The sequence below is a fragment of the Artemia sp. Qi Xiang Cuo genome, chromosome 3 (genome assembly GCF_049724085.1).
Source record: "Artemia sp. Qi Xiang Cuo chromosome 3, ASM4972408v1, whole genome shotgun sequence".
NCBI classification, from domain to species: Eukaryota; Metazoa; Arthropoda; class Branchiopoda; order Anostraca; family Artemiidae; genus Artemia; species Artemia sp. Qi Xiang Cuo.
In genome coordinates this window covers 18,962,127-18,983,383 of record NC_142796.1, presented here as the reverse complement: position 1 = coordinate 18,983,383, position 21,257 = coordinate 18,962,127, and positions in this window count along the sequence as shown.

The following is a 21,257-nucleotide window of genomic DNA, read 5'->3' as shown; positions in this document are numbered from 1 at the left end:
GGGACATAGAAGTAAACTTTTCATTTTATCACAGTAAAAGTGTCTCAGATAGATTAAAAGATTAACCCCTCGCCCCCAACCATTGTTTTAAATTTGTCTGCTCCCCCCTCCCTCAGTGATATCTAAATATAATGTAATTTTTTTGCTTGCTAGTCAAAAGAAACCGCTCTTTTTCTAATCTTTGCTATTTTCTCTGTTCCGCCCACTGTTGCTATCTCTTCACTATCTCATAATAATATTTATAGGTAATTTCTAGTTTACTGCTATCTCTCCATTTGAAACTCAAAATGCTATTTTTCACAATTTAATATTATAGTTTTAAGAGAAGGACAGAGATTATCCCATTTATGTATTGCAAATATGGATTCTAATTTGCATAATATTTTTAACAGCTTTCAATCTTACAACTTGCCAAGATTTTAGGGGGAAACATTGACAATATGAGTTAACGGTTTCCAATTTATTTGTATTTTCCTGTTTTGCAGTCTTTTAACATAACATACGCGGATTAAAATATTTAAGCTAGTGCGTTCACAACCTGTTGATAATTAGAGAGAGAAACAACTTATGATCTAACAATATTTTCTTTTGGACATTATGTAAACGGCTGGGAGCCACGGTGGCGGTCGGGAAGTGCCGGTGGGCCCGAGAAGCGCTGGTGGGCCCGGGAAGCGCTGCGGGAAGCGCCGGGAAGCACCGGGGGAAGCGCTGTGGGAAGCGCCGCGATGGCCCGCTCGGAGGGGGAGTATTAAATAGTGGAAATTGATGGGGGGTGGAGTTGTTTGAACAAAATCAAATTGTCAATTCTATGTAATGTGTTTTAGATTTTCGTTAAGTTGAATTTTCTTTCATTTGAATTAACCAAATGCTACTATGTGCATACTGCTACTACTACTAAGCGCGTTTTAAATAATATCTAAATAATAATCCAAATTTTAACAATAGGGATGATTTGAACACTTTGAAAAGAAGCTATTTTTTCATTTATAGGTTGGAGCATTGGTACCATATTCATTGTCGTCATCATTATCATCATCATCATCATCATCCTCATCAGTTGGAGAAGGAGAGGAGCTCTCCAACAACAATTCAACATGGGACGATAACATTTTAGCTGACAATGAAATACCGTTTAATATTGATGAGTTCCTAGCTGATTTTCTTTTAAAGGTAGATTATAGCGCAGTTGGGCAGAGAGACTTGAGTCAAAATACACTAGAGCTTTTGGAGGATTTTGCAAACGAATTAACTGGGAACCCTCCTCCTCCAGCCTGCGATACCCTAACGAATCCATTTCAAACAATTGAAGTAGAACATTCGCATACACGAAATATTGTACAAAGTGGAGGGGGTGTTGATGATACACAAGAGGGGGAGGGGGGTAATGACCAATTGACACCATTTCCAGACTTTCAGCTGTTCAACACAATTTTAAATGCAATAGTTGTCTACACTGCGACTTTTGGGGATCCATTTAATTCACTTATGGGGGGAAAATTTTGTGTTTGATCCCGTAGAAATTGTGCATGAGTCTGTAGATAAAATTCGTGCACTACTGGAGAACCAAATTCAATTGTGGGGTGGGGGGAGGGATTCAATTAAGGTTTCAATTGTTTTAAAGGTGTTTTATTTAAATGAGGGGAAAAGTAAAGTTTATTACCATTATATACATTCCGAGATGCGCGTGATTTATCCGAATTTAGAAAATTTTGAGGGTGTTTTTTCTGAGTGGGTAGGTCAAATTATAACGCATCTTGAGAACTTTAATGAAAACGGTAGTGGGTCTGTAGTTTTATTTATTGAAAATTTAAGTGTGAATATTTGTAAATTTAAGAAAGATTTTATTTTAAGAGGGGGGCAGGGTATGATAGGGATAGAGTTTTAAAATATAATCCAGATTTAGAAGGTTGTCAAGGTGTCCAGTGGATCTGTTTTGAAACAGGTCAAAAATGTTTCAAGTATGCTTTCCTCATATCAGCATTCGAGCCTCTAGCAAGTGACGCTACCAAGACGAATTTAGACGATTGAGCTGTACATGGGAAGGAAGGGTCCAATTTTTCCATTGTAGATTTTTCTTGTTTAGAGGGAAAATGCCCAGTAACGCTAAGATCTATTGATGTTTTTGAAAGGGCTAATGCCCATTTAAATATCGGTGTTACTGTGGTTCAGTATGAAACTGAATTTGAAGATGGGGTTCGTTTAAAAAAGAAGGGGGTGGTTTTCCCAGTAAGAGGACCGTCAGTTGAATTGGTCAAATACTGGGTTTGGTTGTTGTATACACCCCCCTCTAGTGACTTTGCCAATCCAATTGGTCATTTTAACCCGATCGCTTACATCAGTAGAGTTCTGGGGAAGGGTAAGAAAAGGGGGGAATTTTTCTACTGTCCAACATGCCTGTCACGATTCCGTAGTGATATAAAACTACGGGATCATATGAAGTATTGTAGACGGCATGGCTACCAGACAGTGGAAACGGTTTCAGGGGATAGGGCCATTCTACGTTTCAAAAATTTTCAAAACACCCTCCTCCAGTGCAACAAAATATCTTTGGAATGTGAAGCTAAGCTGGTGGAGGTGAACGATCCTCGATTTCCCGATTGAATCAAAGAACATCAAGCTATTGCAGTTTCCTATGTTCATGCGCAAAGAGACAGTTCTAACACCGTGCGGTTTTTAGAAAAAGTTCAAACGTTGGATGACGAAAAGTGCATGGTCATGGCACTGATTAAACTAATTAGCACAGCTAATAGTGCTATTTCTCGTCTGATAAATACTAATTATCCACTGGTGGTGTCGGCAGAGGATCGCGTCGCGATTAAAAATCAAAAAATAAGTTGGGTTTGTAAGGGGGAGTTTATAGAGGGGGATAAGGGGACTAAAGGGAAAAGAGGGGGCGGGGGGAAGTCAGAGACCATACTCACGTGTGGCAGGAAATCTCCTCTGGGGGTAGTAATTTTAGAGGGGCTGCGCAGCAATCGTGTAACTTAAATGTTAGGCAGCAGTTTTTTATTCCAGTTTTTATCCACAACTCAAATTATGACTTAAAATTTATTTTACCGGCACTGGCACGTACGCACAGGGAGGGAGGGGGAGTAGACAGCCTATGGGTAAACAGTTCATTTACCTATAACATTATGTCAAAATCGGCCAAGAAGTTGTTGCTTCTCGAGCTGAAATGGCAGGTAGTAAATAATGGACATACGTGTTGGAATAAAATTAGGTTTTTAAATTCCTTTAGTTTTTTTCCCAAGGCATTGAGTCAATTGATTCAAGTGCAGAAAAGCGACAATTTTGATAGCTTTCTCTTCCTTAAACAGCACTTTCCAGACAGTGAAATGTATGACCTGTTGACCTGCAAAGGTGTATACGCATACGACTATTACTGTTCTGGCGCTCGCTTAAGCGAGGGGAAACTATCTCCAATTGAAGCTTTTTACAATTCACTGACCAGTAGTGAATGCACTGCCGAGGAGTATGAGTTTGCCAAGAAGGTGTGGTCTAAGGGGAATTGTAAAAATGGGTGGGATTATTGTAGAATGTACTTGGCCAGTGACGTTTTAACTCTGTTTGATATAGTCTGTAAGAACACAGATCAAATCTATTCAGAGTTTGGGTTAGATATAGGCTACTATTTTTCCAAACCCCATTTGGTGATGGATTTGATGTTAAAAATTAGTAGGGAAGAAATAGGCCTAATCACAGATGTAGATCAGCACCTTTTTGTAGAGCGTTCAATGAGGGGAGGGTATGTTTTTCATGGGGACCGCGTCTTGTCAACCGATCTTAGCGGACAAAACAGCACCGGTGCATAGTCAAATGCAGTGTTCTTGGACATGAACTCATTGTACCCCTCGGCAATGTCTCACTACTCTTGGTCGTGTGGGAACTATCAATGGCTTGAGAATCCTTGTGAGTTCCCCGACATTACCACCGTCGAGGCCAATGGGCCACAAGGATGGTTCTTTGAAATTGACGGGCACATTCCTCTGGCACTTCACGACTCCGTCAAAGATTTTGTTTTTCCCTGTATCAATCGACCAGTGAGCAGGGACTCATTGAGCCCCTACAATCGATCATTGGTTGAAGATATGGGGATGCACTGGACTCCCTCTAAGCAAAAACTTATTGCTGATTTGGACCCTAAGGAGAATATCGTTGTTCACCATGTGCTTTTGCACTGGACGGTGAACAATGGCTTCAAGATCACCATAATACATAGGGTCCTGCAGTTCAATCAGCGAGCATATTTAAAGATGTTTATCGACACTTTTGTCGATAGACACTCTAGGGCAAACCCCAAAGTAGAGAAGTAAATTTACAAACTGATTCTAAATTCAGCGTTTGGCAAAATGTGTGAAAGCGTACGTAACAGATCTCGCTGCGACGTCGCGACTGACCCTCTAGAGTGTGCATGAATTATTGCCGATCCCAATTTTACATCGTTCACGAGCATAGAGACTGGCGTGGCTCTTCTACACAGGCAAAAGCGAAATGTGGTACTGAATAAGAATATAGCAGGAGGTAGTTCAGTACTTGAAATTGCCAAAAAGCTCATGTTGGCGTTTTTTCAAAAAGTTTTCAAGGTGCAAATGCCAAGAGAGGGGGTTGTTCAATTTTAATATGGGGATACATATTATCTGCTGCTAAAGGTAAAATGGACCGAAGATTTATTGGGTGATTTAGAAAAGTGTGAACACATCAGCTCGCGGATGGATTTCACCAACTGGAATCCATCCCTCTACCCCGAGTTGGTGAAACGTCAAGCCCCCAACAAACTATTAATGTTAAAATAAGAGACGGGGAGTGATTTGATATCCAGGGGGGTGTTCCCGGGTCCCAAAGTTTATTGCGTTGAAACTCATAATGGGGATGAAAAGCATGCGTGTAAAGGGGTGCCTACACATTTTGTAAAGAGCAATTTCAACATGAGAGTGTACAGAGACTGTGTAGAAAGTAGCCTAGGGCTGAGAGCACAAGTGCTTGCAATTCGCTCTCTACAGTATAGAAATTATACTGTGAGAGTGGAAAAAAATGAAATGTCATGTATATCTGACAAAGTCTATGTGCTCGAAAATGGTGTGAGTGTCCTGCCTCATGGCCACTACCGTATTTAAGACCGAGTTGAATGCATAGACTATCGCAATCAACTTGGTCTGGATAAATTAACCTAACCAACTAATTCAACCACTAACCACCCAATCCGTCCATAAATTAACTAACCACCCAACCCGTTCATAAATTAACTAATCTAACCTCAACTAACTCAACCACTAACCTGTAGCAGTGATGACAACTATTGTGTACAGTTTTTTCGCCCCGCGGCTCCCGAGGGGTGGGAGGGGCCTTCCCAGGGGTGGGGGGTCCTTCCCGCGGCCGGCCCCGGGGGGGGGGGGGGGGGTCCTGCCCGCGGCCGGCCCCGGGGGGTGGGGGGTCCCACCCGCGACCGCTCCCGGGGGCTGGGGGGTCCCACCCGTGGCCGGCCTTCGGCCCCGCAGTCCCCGGGGGGTGGGGGGACTTTTAAATTCATAATGTTCAACTGTGCTAGTTCAATTTTCAAGTGTGTTTTTTTTTCAAGTGTGGTTTTCAAGTGTTGTACAGAAAAGTTTGCTACTGTGTGTACTAATGTGCGTAAAGTGTTGTTCTTGCTCTTATTCATGTTGATGGACAAAAAAAAGTGTTTAAAGACCATAAGTGTACTTCATGTTGATGGACAAAATGTGTTTTAAAGCTATAAGTGTTGATCATGATGGATAAAAAGAATTTTTATCTATGTAGTACATAATGTGTCATTTTTATTATTGTTCATGTTGAACAAATTTTTCATGTTGCCGAAATAAATGACCATGAAATATTTTTGTTGTTCTTGTTGAACATAAAGTGTTATTTTTATCATTGTTCCTGTTGAACAAATAGACGTTTCCATGTTGCCGAAATATATGCTGCCATGAAATATTGTTTTTTTGTTGTTACTCTTGTTAACATAGATAGATCTATGGGAAAATTATTGCTACTACTACTACTTTTTCATTGGACACGCATGATTTACAGTTAGTTGTAGTCCAACTGTTGTCAGCAGCAGAAGCAGCATGTATCAATTTAAAATACCCTTCAGATCGTTTCTGTGTGGTCCCTCAATGTAGGGGACAACAATACTCTTAACTAAAATAATTAAAAGTTGCAATAAAATGTTTTTGGAAAAACCGAAAAAAATCTACTATCCCTATAGTATTTGGCAGGAGTCCTACGATCAAATAAAAGCTATTGCCACAACCATACTAATACAATTCATACGGGGACTTGATGTTTTTAATAGTTTTGAATCGAACTCGTGGCTGATTATTGATGATTTGGCTGAATCCATTGAACAGTTATCAAAGGAAATGCTACAACTGCTTACCGGTCGCTCCCACCATGAACAGATTTCAATAACCCTAGTTCTACACAATCTCTTTCATCAGAGAAAATGTATGTGAACCCTTGCTTTGAATTACACTATCTATATTATCTATCGAGTTGTTCGTGATTCTAGCTCGCTCATAACTCTCAATAAACAGATATACCCCGGCGCCTCTAAATTTCTGTTGTCAGCGTACACACAGGCGACTAATAAACCCTACAGTTACATTTTGCTGGATCTTAATCAGAGCACACCCCAGGATCTACGTGTAGTCACCGACATTTTCGACAATGAAATTACAGTATATCTTCCGGTGAACAGTAGAAAAGACTATTAGTTGGCGTTATGACACTGAAGAAACTACACGAACAACGGCATATATTTTCCGTTTTAAGCACTTCAAAACCCTTGCTTAGGAAGGCCATGCTCAAACATGGTGTTGACAATGATTTCATTAATCTAATATCTGAACTTTGTTTAAATTTAACTGAGGGCAATGTTCAACTGCCAGAAGGTGTTAGACAACAGACAAAGCAACATCGTTCCACTATACGTGCCTTGGCTTGTAAAAACAAGGGAAAAAATTTTAAAAGAAAACGGCTCCTTCAAGCAGGCGGTAGCTTTTTCACACTTTTACTGCCAATAATTGCAGGACTTGTAAACAGTTTTCTCTAGAGACAGAATGGCAAAACCCTATAAATTGACACCATTTGAACTTGTCCTCTCGCCCGTCGAACATTTTGAAGACAATCTAAGCAAATTCATTAATGATGAGAATATTGCCGATGACAAAAACTGCTTTTACTTCAAGATGCATTGCGACGTATGGACAAACATAAACCTTATCGTGAGAGACCTGTCGCCATCGCCGCCACTGATCCCTCTAATCAGGAAATATTTACTCAAGATGCTGCTGAAGCAGTGCAATCAATGGAGCAGGACTTAATTCGGTTGTTATAAAAATAGAGAGAAAATCTCCAGTCACTTATCTAGAAGAAATCAAAAGAGTACTATCTTATCTCATTCTTAAAACTGGCGATGAACATCAAGTTCAAGTCGACAGCACACGGAAGCAACTTATAATTCAAGGAAAAAGTTATAATCTACTTGATTTAATTTGCGATATGGTGATGAATGGTAAAGGACTTTTATCATTTGACAATAATCTAAACACCTTTCTAAGTGTATCAAACTTTCCCAAAAGTCTTATTGGCAATAAGCAAATTCTAAAGAAACAAAGAGAATATAGTCCTTCACCAACGCCAGCACCAACACCACCATTTAAAAAAGAAAAAAAAGATTCAATATTTAAAAATACTAGCAGCAGCAGCAGCAGCAATGATTTTACACCACCTGTGGCTGCTAGTCAAAAGCGAAGACGAATTGATTCACCTTCCAGTGTGCAAAAGGGGAGTGGACATTACACTACGTGTTTACGTTAAAAATGGATGAAGTTCTGAAAGGTGTCTATGAAAATATTGGTGAAGTGGGAACTTTAAGTTCTCCCAAAACGCTTTCTAAAGTTGTCTCCGGCAACACATTTAAAAAAGCAAAAGAGGATCTAGAGAATGAACCGAGTTACACACTGCATCGGAATCACAGGCTTGGCGGCAAACAATATCGACAAACTAAAGCCTTTTTCCCTCTGCATATAATGCAAACGGATCTTTTAACTTTAGAAGTAGTTCAACAGCGTCACAATGCACCCTATAAATATATTCTGATGGCAATCAGTGTCCTTAGTCGCTATGCCTATGCCATCCCATTACGATCAAAGAGAGGTGTAGACGTTTCTCCGGCCTTTGAAAGTATTCTCGAACAGGATTTGTATAGAAAAATTCAATCGGACCGTGGTAGTGAATTGGTTAATCCACATGTGCAAAAGGTTTTATTGAAATATAATACAACACTTTATCATAGTCATAGTCCGATAAAGGCTGCATTGGCCTGAAGCTTAATAACAACAATGAGTCTACTAATTTTGAGATATTGTACCTTAACATATACACATGCTTTTATTCATGATTTAGATAAAATCTTGCGGATATACAACCATCAACATCATTAATCTTTATCAAACTCTAGCCCTCGGGACGTTCATTGCAGTGAAAATACATTTGATGCTTTTCTAAAGCAATATTCCAATAGTGAAAAAGAAAAAAAACGAGAAGAAGAAATTCAATGTTGGTGATACTGTTCGAATTAATAGAACCACCAATATTTTTGAAAAGGGGAATTATTTATGGAGCACCGAACTTTTTAAATTGTCCAAAATCCTGGACACCGAGCCCACAACCTATCGACTGCGAGACACCAAAGATGATGAGATTCTCGGCGGTTTTTATAAATATGAACTGCAAAAAGTTAGAAACACTAGTGAAATTTATCAAATTGAAAAGATATTAAAGAGTCGTACTCGTAGGGGCAAGAGACAGTTGCTTGTTCGCTGGCTAGGATACAACTCAGATTTTGATTCTTGGGTCAGTGCTGAAGATATTAACAATGCCCAATGATTTCTATGTGACTTTTATGTCCAATGTTTCTGATCCTCTCTACAATGACTTGAATAGAACAAGTGATTTTTGAACGAAACTCTCCCCCACCATCAAATTCGACGACAATGGAAAGTATGAAGTGGCTCTTGTCGACTGTTTTCTCAAAAATACCTACGACATCCTGAGAAAAGATCGTAAATATTAAATAAAAATTAGTCCCCTGTGATTGGCCGCCATCATCATCCTCAAGTGATCAAGAACAAATTCAAAAGTTCAATTGGATGGATTATCCATACATTGAATTACCCTACAAGGAACTCACCTGTATGAATGATTTATGTCGTTCTATTAATAAAAGAATTTCTGCTCGTAAAAAAGGAGCTTTTCACTTCAACTATTCAAAGGAGGAGGGTAAGATCTACATTAGTTCACCAATTTCCAGCGAAAAAGTTACTCTCAATGATAACCTAAAGGATGTTCTTGGCTTTAAGCTCAATATAATCAATGGTAAAAATTCTGAAAACACTAATTTCATTTTTGCTGACTACCCACCTGCCTTCTCCTAAGACACCTGGATATTTTCCTACGCGTCGTTTGTGGAAACATCTCGTCTTGGTAATTCAAATGGTCCTATCCTACAAGTTCTTGAACGAAAAACCAATCAAGAGCATATTCATCACTACAATATAAAGCATCTTCAGTATATTCCCGTAAACACTTCCTATTTGGAACTCTGTCAGTTAACACTAAGAACTGAATCGGGTGATCCCATAGCAAATTTCAAAATGTTTGACTGTGATTACATGTCATTTTTGGTCTAGCAGTCAGCAGCAACATGTCTAATAAAAAATGGTTATTCATTTGTCCTGATATTTACCGCTATATTAACATTCTTGGATCAAGACAAAACATAGTACCGGACTGGACTATTATAAGGGGGGCTCGTCAAATGTCTGGCTACGGTCTTGGCAGTTACTTTGCTAAGCTGTTTCGCTCTTCACTACCACTGGCTAGAAAATATCTTGTACCTGCTGCGACAGATTTTGCATCCTCTACACTATACGATTGGGGCTCTGGCAAGGATTTTAAAAAAAGTGCTACGGAAAATCTTAGGTCCAGCGTGCGAACCCTTGGCGAGAGATTAAAACAAAATGGTAAAGGCTTAAAAAAGGTCAAGAAACAATGCATCACTCATCAGTCTCCACTCACGTCGGAAAAGAAACACATCAGCCCTCTTGTCAAAGAAAAGAAGGAAAAAGTCGACACGTAGTGTAAACAGAAGAAGAAGCCCCAGGAAGAAAATTGTTAGATCAAAACTAGATTTCTTCTCCTAAGATGTCCTACCTACCGCATAAGGATTCTCAACCTTCAATCACCGCCTCATTGAATTTATTCAATGCTGAAAATGTTGATGTGTGTCAAGCATGGATACTATGAACAATTTTATCCACAACAACCCCTCTCCGATAATATCCGCTTTCAAATTTATTCCAATGAAGACTACTTTATGGACATGTCTTCAACATTTATAGATTTACAAATGAAAGTCCGGAAATCCGATAATACAATGCCAATTCGGGCCGATGGAATATCCTATGAAAATTGTATATTACATAATCTATTTCGTCAAATTAGTGTCTACATCAATGGCACGCTGGTGAGCACAAGCAACAATCTCTCAAATTATACAAGCTATATACAATTCATGCTGATGACACCCAAGTCATACAAGAAATTCAGAGGCACCTCCAATGTATATGAATATATTACTAATACTGATAGTACAGATGCACTTAAAAATGCTACAACTAGTGAGTTACATCTAGTTGGAAAAATATATCATGAAATATTTAATATACCCCAATGGTTGCCGCTCAATGTTAAAGTGGATATAAAACAGACGCTTGCACCATCCAATTTCATATTGAGAAAAGAACTTGCTGCCAATCCTGATGTAAGTCTCTCCCTCACCTCGGCAATACTTCATGTACACAAACAACAGGTTGTGAGTTCTGTTGCTTTGGCCGTGGAAAAACTGAGAGCCAATGGAAATAATTGTTCCTCATACAATCACCAATCAACGTCATGTTGCCATGGGCACACGCACCTTCACCGGTTCATCCTTTATCAATGGCGAAATTCCGTCAAAACTCGCTTTGGCATTTGTAAATAGTGCCAGTGCAATAGGATCGTGGACTGGATGCCCACATAAATTCGAGATGTTTGAACTTTCATCTCTTGTGTGTAAAGTAAATGGCATCCCACTCTACAATCTATCTTTTGATAAATCCTATAGAACATTGTATGAGTTGACCATGCAAACCCTAGCTCACGATTCGCAACTATTTAAAAATGGTATAACCGAAGATATGTTTGCTAAAACACATGGTATCATTGTACTGGATTTGTCTGGCACACAGGATATGAGTATAGTACGTACAGGGACTGTGCATTTAGAGTGTACATTTACCAATCCGTTAGCTGAGAGTGTTGCACTAATTGCACAAAATCGGTGTTAAACAAATTGGGTAATTACTACCAAAAGCAATGTTCTACTAGACTTAACACCAAGATCCCTGGTAAAATAATCGGTGTATTTAATATGGACCCCTAGATGTCCCAATACAAATACTTTTGTCTACCCTCAGACTTTCTTGGAAATATTCAAAGTGTCAACAATACCTTGATTATTGTTAATATCAGTCCGTCGACTGTGCTGACGGGTCATTGGCTGTGCATCTTTCAAACAATGAAGACGATTGAATTTTTTGATCCTCTTGGTCTACCCTATACTTTTACACACCTCACAGCAGCAACTATATTGAGAGCAGTGGGAAAACTATTATTCAAAATTGGAAGAGTGTGCAGGATCTAACGACTACAAACTGTGGCTTCCATGCACTACTATATTTTGTGTTCCGATGTCGCGGCTATACTTAAAAGCAGTTTCTCCACATTTATAGTGACAATCCACGTCTGAAGGACTTTCTAGTGGAAAATATCCTCTCAGACCTATTCAGCATTGATTTCAGTGCCCTAAGAGTAAAGTACTTAAAAAATGTCTGTGAATTTGTTTATTAATAAAATGCATATATATATACAACAATGTCTTTAAATCTTCACTTTTGATTTCTTCTTCTTCTTCGATGTATAGGCAACTGTCGTGAACCACTAATGCCGGTAAATCATTTGGATTCACTTAATATTGATCTTGATTGGCTGCAAAGTCAGGGTCAAATTTTCAACAGTATAATGTAACTTCACTCTTGTCATATCTCTTTGTATAGTCAATGATACTATTTGCATTCATATAATGAAATTCACGAGTTTCAATCTGTGTATTTGAAGCAATATCACATATAGTGTTTTCAAATGGGGAATCACATTTGGTAACTGCCAAATAAAAATCACTTGGTTTATAGTCATAGTAGGCAGTGTCGTCACAACGATGATGTAGAAACCAAATTGTCTTGTTACCCCAACAGTTGAATCGTAGACCAGATTCCTCTTCCCAGAATAATTTAAATCCACGACGATACCAATCTCGTAGAAATAAACTAAAATCACGTTTGGGATTCTTTCCAATCATAGCGGGGTAAGTATTCTCCCACTGATCACATTTATCATAATTACAATTGGAGCACAGGTGCCCTCTAGGGTGAGAGTCACACACCTACTTAAGACAGGAATTACATCCTTTAATTTGTACTGCATAGCCTCTATGTAATTTACAAGGATTACATAATTTACACTTTTCACTATAGTCATCAATAATTGTACAATTCTCACATTGAGTCCAACTGACAAGAGTGTACATGCACAATGGACATGTATAGAACATTTTTTCGGTTCCCGATGTCAACTCTCTCACAGCTAAAACAAAACTTATCGTCCTCACTCCATAAATTCAGTGAGAGGAATGGGGAGAGGAGTAACTCTTTGACGTTACCTCTTTCGAAGGAGGAGCCATCTACATTGAATCCATTGGCAATGTTTTCAAAAGTATATCCACGATATGATTCTGCTTTGTTCCAATTAATATATCAATAAATTGAGTATAAGCATTTGAATCACATTTTAAATTTTTCATACAATAGTCCAATGGGGGAGAATCACTCCTCATTATATTGTCAAGTGTTCCCTGATGAGAGAATATCCTGCGTTGATGACATAACTCGAGAAAATCATCATCCAAAATCAAATGTTTTTCCATAAACACTAGATTTGATCTAATTCTCTCTTTCTCAAATTTATTCATTTTTTCAATCCTTTCACTCTGACTGCTGACTCTAGACTGACCTTGATTTGTTAGCCCCTAGCCTAACCTAACCAGAAAAGAAAGGGAACATTTTCAGTTTCGAAACAGTTGTATTGAATAATTACAACAACAACAATAATACTAAGCATTTACAATTAGCGATAGAATTTATTGTCTTTGATATGCTTCACTAATGCACTTAAAGCACATTGAAGTCTATTCACGTGCGCTATATCAACTTTTTCAGTAAAACATAATTAATCTTCTATTTTACTTTTGATCAATATATCTCAATATATCAGGATATCACACATCTTGCATAGACTTTATCCTATTCCAGACAAAGCCGTGATCCTCTCGTTATTTCCACCGCAATGTTTGGTGCTCTTGTATTATTACCATCAGCTCCACTATCAACTTCTGAGAGGGTAAACATTCCACTCATCAACACACAAATATATATCCAAATGAGTAAAATCAAATTGTTCTCACTCCTTTGAATTCTATTCACAGACTAATAAAAACTATAGCAAAAATCCTTTCCTCATATACCCTCCGCCGCTAATATGTAAGCGAGCCTCTGATTGGCTGAGAAGGGGGATGTATCTGACTCGCTGATTGGCTGTGAAGGAAACACGTGATCTTGTTTTTGAAACATCCATCAAAGTGAGAAAAATCCTGTTTTTCCATTCTCACTGACAAAAACCATAAAACATCCATAAATTGCTGTACTCGTCGCTGTTTTTTTCATTATCACTGACAAAAACCATAAAACAGACATAAATTTATGTTGACATCCATGAAAAACATCAAATAAATTGACCAACACACATAACCGTCCAAGAAACATCCATCAAAGTGAGACAAATCATGTTTTTTCATTCTCACTGACAAAAACCATAAAACAGACATGAATTGATGTTGACATCCATGAAAAATATCAAATAAATTGACTTACACAAATAACCATCCAAGAAACATCCATAAAAGTGATAAACTCCCTGTTTTTTCAAGTGACAAAAACCATAAAAACATGCATAAATTATGTAAAAAAGTTGTAGGTGGCAGCAGGGGTGAGCAATTGGAGCCAATAAGGCCTTTCTACTTGTGTCCACATCGGAGTGTATGTTATCTTACCTTCGAACTATTTTTAACAAATCTCAAAGTTTTTATCTGATGCATTTTGGGAAAATATTACGTGGGAGGCTCTTGACTATTAAAAATTGAGCCTAGACCTTGAATTTCCAATCAAATGAGCCATCTCTGAACTTTATGCGAGCATCCCTTCCATAAGAACCATAAACCCCCAGGGTATAACTTAAAAAGCCTTCCCCCGGGATCTGGGGGGTTGTGTCGACAACGGTGTCTTGTTATCTGATGTTTGAACTATTTTAAAAAAAAAATGGCTATCTTAAAAATTTTTATCGGATGGGTTTGGGAAGAAAGGTCGTGGGGAGGGGGGCTGGATTTCCTTGGATCTCTTTTGACTCTTGAACTGAAAAAGTGAACTAGAACTTTCGATTTGCAATCAAATAAGCCCTCTCTGAAGTTTATACGAGCATTCCTTCCATATGAACCATATATGCCCCCAGGGCGTAACTTACAATATTTACCCCGGGGCCCTAGGGGGTTTTGTTGACACCGAAGTTTTGTTTTCTGACCTTTAAACTATTTTTTACAAAATGGTTATATCAAAATTTTTATCTGATGCATTTTGCGAAAAAGGACGTGGGGGGGGGCTAAATGTCCTCCGATCACTTTTGACTCTTAAAAAGTGAATTTAAACTCTCAATTTACAATCAAATTAGTTTTCTCTGAAGTTTATACGAGCATCCCTTCCATAAGAACTATATGTGCCCCCAGGGCATAACTTACAACACCTGTCCTTTGGCCCTGGTGATTGTGTCGATACCGGAGTTTTTGTTATTCTGACGTTTGAAATATTTTTAGAACAATTACTGTCTAAAAATTTTTATTGGAGAGTTTGTGGGAAAAAATGGCGTGGGAGGGGGAACTAAATGCCTTTGAATCCCTTTTGACTTTTGAAAAGTGAACTAGAACTTATAATTTCCAATCAAATGAGCCCTCTCTGAAGTTTATACGAACAAGCCTTCCATAACAAACACATATACCCCATGGCATAACTTACAATGCCTGTCCCCCAGCTCTTCGGGGTTTTGTCGACATCAGAGTTATTGTTATCTGACCTTTTAACTATTTTTATAAAATTGCTATCTCAAAAGTGCTATCTGATGCATTTAGGGGAAAAAGGGTGTGGGGGGAGGGTCTAGATGCCCTCCGATCATTTATGACTCTTAAAAAGTGAACCCGAACTTTTAATTTCCAATCAATATAACCCACTCTGAAGTTTAGACGAGCATCCCTTCCATAAGAACGATATATGCCTCCAGGACATAACTGAAAACGCCTGCTTCCGTGTCCTGGGGGGTTTTGTCGACACCGTTTTAGATTAGATTAGATTATAAATTGAGAGTTTTTTAGTCCTTTTTTATATGTTGTAAGTGATTGGAGACCAACCAGCCAGAGGGGGAATTTTCAGGGGATTATAAGCGGGGTTTATTTTTTCTGAGAAGGTATTTTAGAGGGGTAGGGGGAATTTCCGGGGGTATTTTCCACGGGGGTATTTTCAGGGGTAGTGTTTTCCCAGGGGGCATTTTCCGTGGTGGGGTATTTCCCGGGAAGGTGGAACTATCCGGGGGATAAACGCTGGTCATCAACTCTTCAAACCATAATGCACCTCAAGCAAGTCGTATTACACACATAAAAAGTACTTCGTTTAATTTTCTGAGAGGAGTTATGTTTAATATGCTTGTAGACGTTTCTTTGGAGTTGAAACGATTATTCTTTGGAGTCACACAAACAATTATACTAGGCTTCCATTATGCCGAAACAACAGTATTATAATCAACGTATCATTTATACTAGACAGCAGGAGTCAGACAGGACCCCAAAACACTGCAAATGCAATATAATGGAGTAAAAGGCTCATTTCATGGTATTCTTTAATAGCCGGTTCTATTTATTCACCCCGTGAAGAAGTAAAAAACAAAACAATCAAATTTTTGTATATAGGGGTTTGGAACCGCTGCTTGACGTTTCTCTAAGATCCTGAGTAAGATGGTAAATTTTCACCAAGATTTTTTTCCCTATTCAAAAGGTTTTCCCCTCTTTCTTCAGTTATGTAAATTTTATCAGGCTGATCTTGTGATAGTCAACTTGTGATAGTCAACTTTAAAACTAAGGATATCTACCTAACGACATTACCATAAAAAACACATTCTTTCGGTTACAACTATTCTTGCATAGTTGCAAAGTTTTTCATTCGCTATTCTATTCTTTTTTAATGTGTGAATGTATAAAGGATTTAAGTTCGAGGGAGGAAAAAATGTCCCGTTATGAAAAAGGTACATTTTACATGGCCGTATCAAGGAGGCACACTTGTGCCTCTATAAAGAGGCGACCCACCACAATGTTAAGCGATTACCGGTCCTAGCGGTTGCAGAGAGACAGCTGTGATTGCATTTTGTAGCCCAAGCTCCAACTAAGAAACGTGCAAAATTTTACCCCCCTCCGAATTTATCTTCATGGGTAAAAGTGGGCCGGAAGTTTCGACCCTCCGACCACAGCCCCCCTTTAACGTTGTCCGATGGGGCTGAAATTTAGAGGTTAAGCTTTCCTAGGGTCCGGGAGCTTATCCTCAAAATTTCAGCTCAATCCGATCACTCCTTCCCTGTTTTCCAAAAACCAAATATAGCCACTTAAAGTTCATTTCTCTTTTTTTTTATTAGCCACGCCTACAAGCCACAGTTGGCAACGGATCCGGGTGACTGAGAACTCATTCGAAGCGGAATTCGACCTGTTAGGGTCTTTTGATATTTTCAGACCAAAAAAATTATCCCCCGAATTTAAATTTACGAAAAACCTCGTTTTCCTATAAGAGCCCATGTTAATTTTTCCCACCACAGCCCCCCTTTAACGTTGCCTGATTGGACTGAAATCTAGAGGATAAGCTTTCCTGGGGCTTGGGAGCTTATCCTTAAAATTTCAGCTCAATCCGATCACTCCTTCCCTGTTTTCCAAAAACCAAATCTCAAGTTTTGTGGGGATTTGCTTGCGTCAAAAATACATCGCATAGAATAAAAATAATGTAATGTATATGTGGTACAGTGGTCGCTATTCCTGACTGTCAGGCGGAAGATCCGAGTTCGATTCTCCTTCAGAGAATTTTTTTATATATTGAATTTAAAGTTTAAAAAAGAAACTCAGTTTCTTTTTTAAATCCAATCTATTAAATCCTTCGGCTCAACAGCGTCTCCAGAAGAATATCACAGTCGGCCTTCAGGTTACAGGTAAGTCTCCACTGCTTTGATAACATGGGGCCTGGGGCGGCTGATAAAAATCTTACTGTGCATTTGATTTGAGTATTCAGGAATTAAAAGCCTTAACACAAGAATCTTCAAAAGCGGGGGGTTTGGGAGGCGGCAGCCCCCCATCTTTAACTCCTCAAAGGATCAGCTAACAGTTAGTCAAGCAATAATAAGTTATAAACTCTACAAAAACGTGCAGAAATTATTTGAAAAAAACTACGTTTTCTAAAGAGTTAAAGAGGCTGAGTCACAAGTTCGAACCTTAAAACGTACAGGGATTAGGAGGTGCAGTTGGGGGGCTGCCACCCCCAAACCCCCACTTCTGTATATGAAAGGGGCTGTACCCTCCTCAACGCCTCGCTCTTTACGCTTAAATTTTTATTGTTTAGAAAAAAGAGTTGTGAGAAAGTCAAACTTTAGCTTAAAGAGCGAGGCGTTGAGGAGGGTACAGCCCCTTTCATATACGGAAGCGGGGCATTGGGGGGAGGCAGCCCCCCAACTGCACCTCCTAATCCCTGTACGTTTTAAGGTTCGAACTTGTGACTCAGCCTCTTTAGCTCTTTAGAAAACGTAGCTTTTTTCAAATAATCCTTGTTATAAAACCAGGATGTTTTTTTAGTATCTCTACTCATTCTGTAAACTATTCTAAGGCGTAGAAAATTGCATAGGGACAAGTCTACATCTGTTATAATCTACCTAAGAAATAAATATTCCTGGAATTATGGTTTGAGTTTGATTTTTTTTTAAGATTAAATGCATAATAATTATCAAACAGTTCGTGGTAACGAACTGTAAGTAAGGAGCGACCCGGCTCAATGGTAACTGAAACTCTAGAAAACGCGTTTTTGATACCAATAGGTATATCAAAAGAATCAGATTTCAATACTGATTCCAAACATGTAACTTTCATTAAGTTTAGTGCTACCCGTCAAAAGTTACGCGCCTGAGAAAATTTGGCTGATTTTCAAAAAAGGGAGAAGAGGCCCCCTAAAAGTTATAGAACCTTAATAGAAATTAAACCATCATATTCAGCGGATCAGAGAACCCTACTGTAGAGTTTTCAAGCTCCTATCTACAAAAATTTTGAATTTTGCATTTTTTTCCATAATAAAGATCACGGTTGGGTGTTTTTTTTTTGTTTTTTTTTTTTTTTTTTTTTTTTACAGGGGTTATCGTATCGACCCAGTGGTCCTATAATATCGTGGGAGGGCTCATTGGAACGGAAATTAAAATTTCTAGTGCCCTTTTTAAGTGACCAAAAAAAAATGGAGGGCAAATAGACCCCCTCCTACGCTAATTTTTTTCCCAAAGTCACCCAATCAAAATTTTGAGATAGCCATTTTGTTCAACGGGGTCGAAAATATGATAAATATGTCTTTTAGGGTGACTTGATCTCCCGAAGTTCCCAGAGGGAGGGCTAAAAGTTATGAACTTTACCCAATGTTAACATATAGTATTGGTTATTGGGAAGTATACAGAAGTTTTCAGGAGGTTTTTTTCTGGTAGTGGGAGAGAAGGGTGGGTCGGTGGTTATGTTGGAGGATCTGTTCATGATGGAAGTTTTCATGGGGGAAGGGAAATTGCCATGAAGGGGGCGCCGGACTTGCCAGCATTATTTATTGGTTATTGGGAAGTATACAACCATTTTCAGGAAGGATTTTTTTTTGGGGGGGGGGCTAGAGGAGGGGGTTACTCTGGAGAAGATTTCCGTGGAGGATGTTTCTGTGGGGTAGGAGACATTTCTATGAAGGGGGCGCCGGATTTCCAAGCATTAGAAATTAAATCGATCATTAGACGATCAGAAATTAAATTAAAAAAAAACAAGTTTTTTCAACTGAAATGTAAGAAGGAATATTAGAACTTAAAACGAACAGAAATTATAACGTATGTGAGGGGGTTCTCCCCCAAGTCAATACCACGCACTTTACGCGACAGTTTTTTTAGTGCTTTCAAAAAAGCTATCTATTCTAATTAAACGGCCTTTGTTATTCAGGTGTTTGTGAATAAAAATTTTTTTTACTTTTAACGTAAAGAGCGTGGTATTGACTAAGGGGAGAACCCCTTCATATACGTAATAACATATACGTAATAAAAAAAAAACAATAAAAAAACAAGCGATACGGCTCAATAGGAATCGAAACTTTTAAAAACGGAATTTTGATGTCAAAAAATGTATCAAAAAAATGTTTATAATGCTGATCCTAAATATATAAATGTTATTAAGTTTAGTATTACTCATCAAAGGCTACAGGCCTGAGAAATTTTACTCGATTTTTTAAAGAGGGGGGAAATATCCCCTACAAGTAAAAGAATGTTAATGAAAATCACACGGTCAGAATTCAGCGTATCAGAAAACCCTATTACATAGGTTTCAAGCTCATATCTGCAAAAATCTGCAACTTTATATTTTTGGCCAGAAGAAAAATATACGAATATAGAAGTTAGTTACGTAAGTTAATTTGTAAAAACATCCATTTAGCAAAAGAAAAGTAAAATTTTTATGCAAATAAAAGCTGCATTAACTAAAAAACGATCAGAAATTAAATAAAAAAAACAAGTTTTTTAAACTGAAAGTAAGGAGCGACATTAAAACTTAAAACGAACAGAAATTATTCCGTATATGAAAGGGCTGTCCCCTCCTCAACGCCTCGCTCTTTACGCTAAAGTTTGACTCTGTCTCACAACTTTATTTTTTAAAACAATAAAAAACTTTAGCGTAAAGAGCGAGGCGTTGAGGAGGGGACAGCCCCTTTCATATACGGAATAATTTCTGTTCGTTTTAAGTTTTAATGTCGCTCCTTACTTTCAGTTTAAAAAACTTGTTTTTTTATTTAATATTATCAAGGAGGCACACTTGTGCCTCTATAAGGAGGTGACCCACCACAATGTTAAGCGATTTTCGGTCCTAGCGGTCGCAGAGAGACAGCGGTGATCGCATTTTGTAGCCCAAGCTCCAACTAAAAAACGTGCAAAATTTTACCCCCCTCCGACTTTATCTTCATGGGTAAAAGTGGGCCGGAAGTTTCGACCCTCCGACCACAGCCCCCCTTTAACGTTGTCCGATTGGGCTGAAATTTAGAGGTTAAGCTTTTCTAGGGCCCGGGAGCGTATCCTCGAAATTTTAGATCAATCCAATCACTCCTTCCCTGTTTTCCAAAAACCAAATATAGCCACTTAAAGTTCATTTCTCTTTTTTTTTATCAGCCACGCCTACAGGCCACAGTTGGCAACGGATCCGGGTGAATTTGGACTCGTTCTAAGCGGAATTCGACCTGTTAGGGCCTTTTGATATTTTCAGACCGAAAACATTATCCCCTGAATTTACACTCACGAAAAACCTCGTTTTTCGTTCAGAGCCCATGTTAATTTTTCCCATCACAGCCCCCCTGTAACTTTTTCCGATCGGGCTGAAATTTAATGGATAAGCTTTCCTGGGGCCTGGAAGCTTATCCTCAAATTTCCGCTCAATCCGATCACTCCTTTCCTGTTTTCAAAAAACCAAATATCAAGTTTTGTGGGGATTTGCTTGCGTCAAAAATACATCGCACAGAATAAAAATAATGTAATGTCTCTGTGGTACAGTGGTCGCTATTCCTGACTGCCAGGCGGAAGATCCGAGTTCGATTCTCCGTCAGAGAAATTTTTTATATATTGAATTTAAAGTTTAAAAAAGAAACTCAGTTTATTTTTTAAATCCAATCTATTCTATCCTTCGGCTC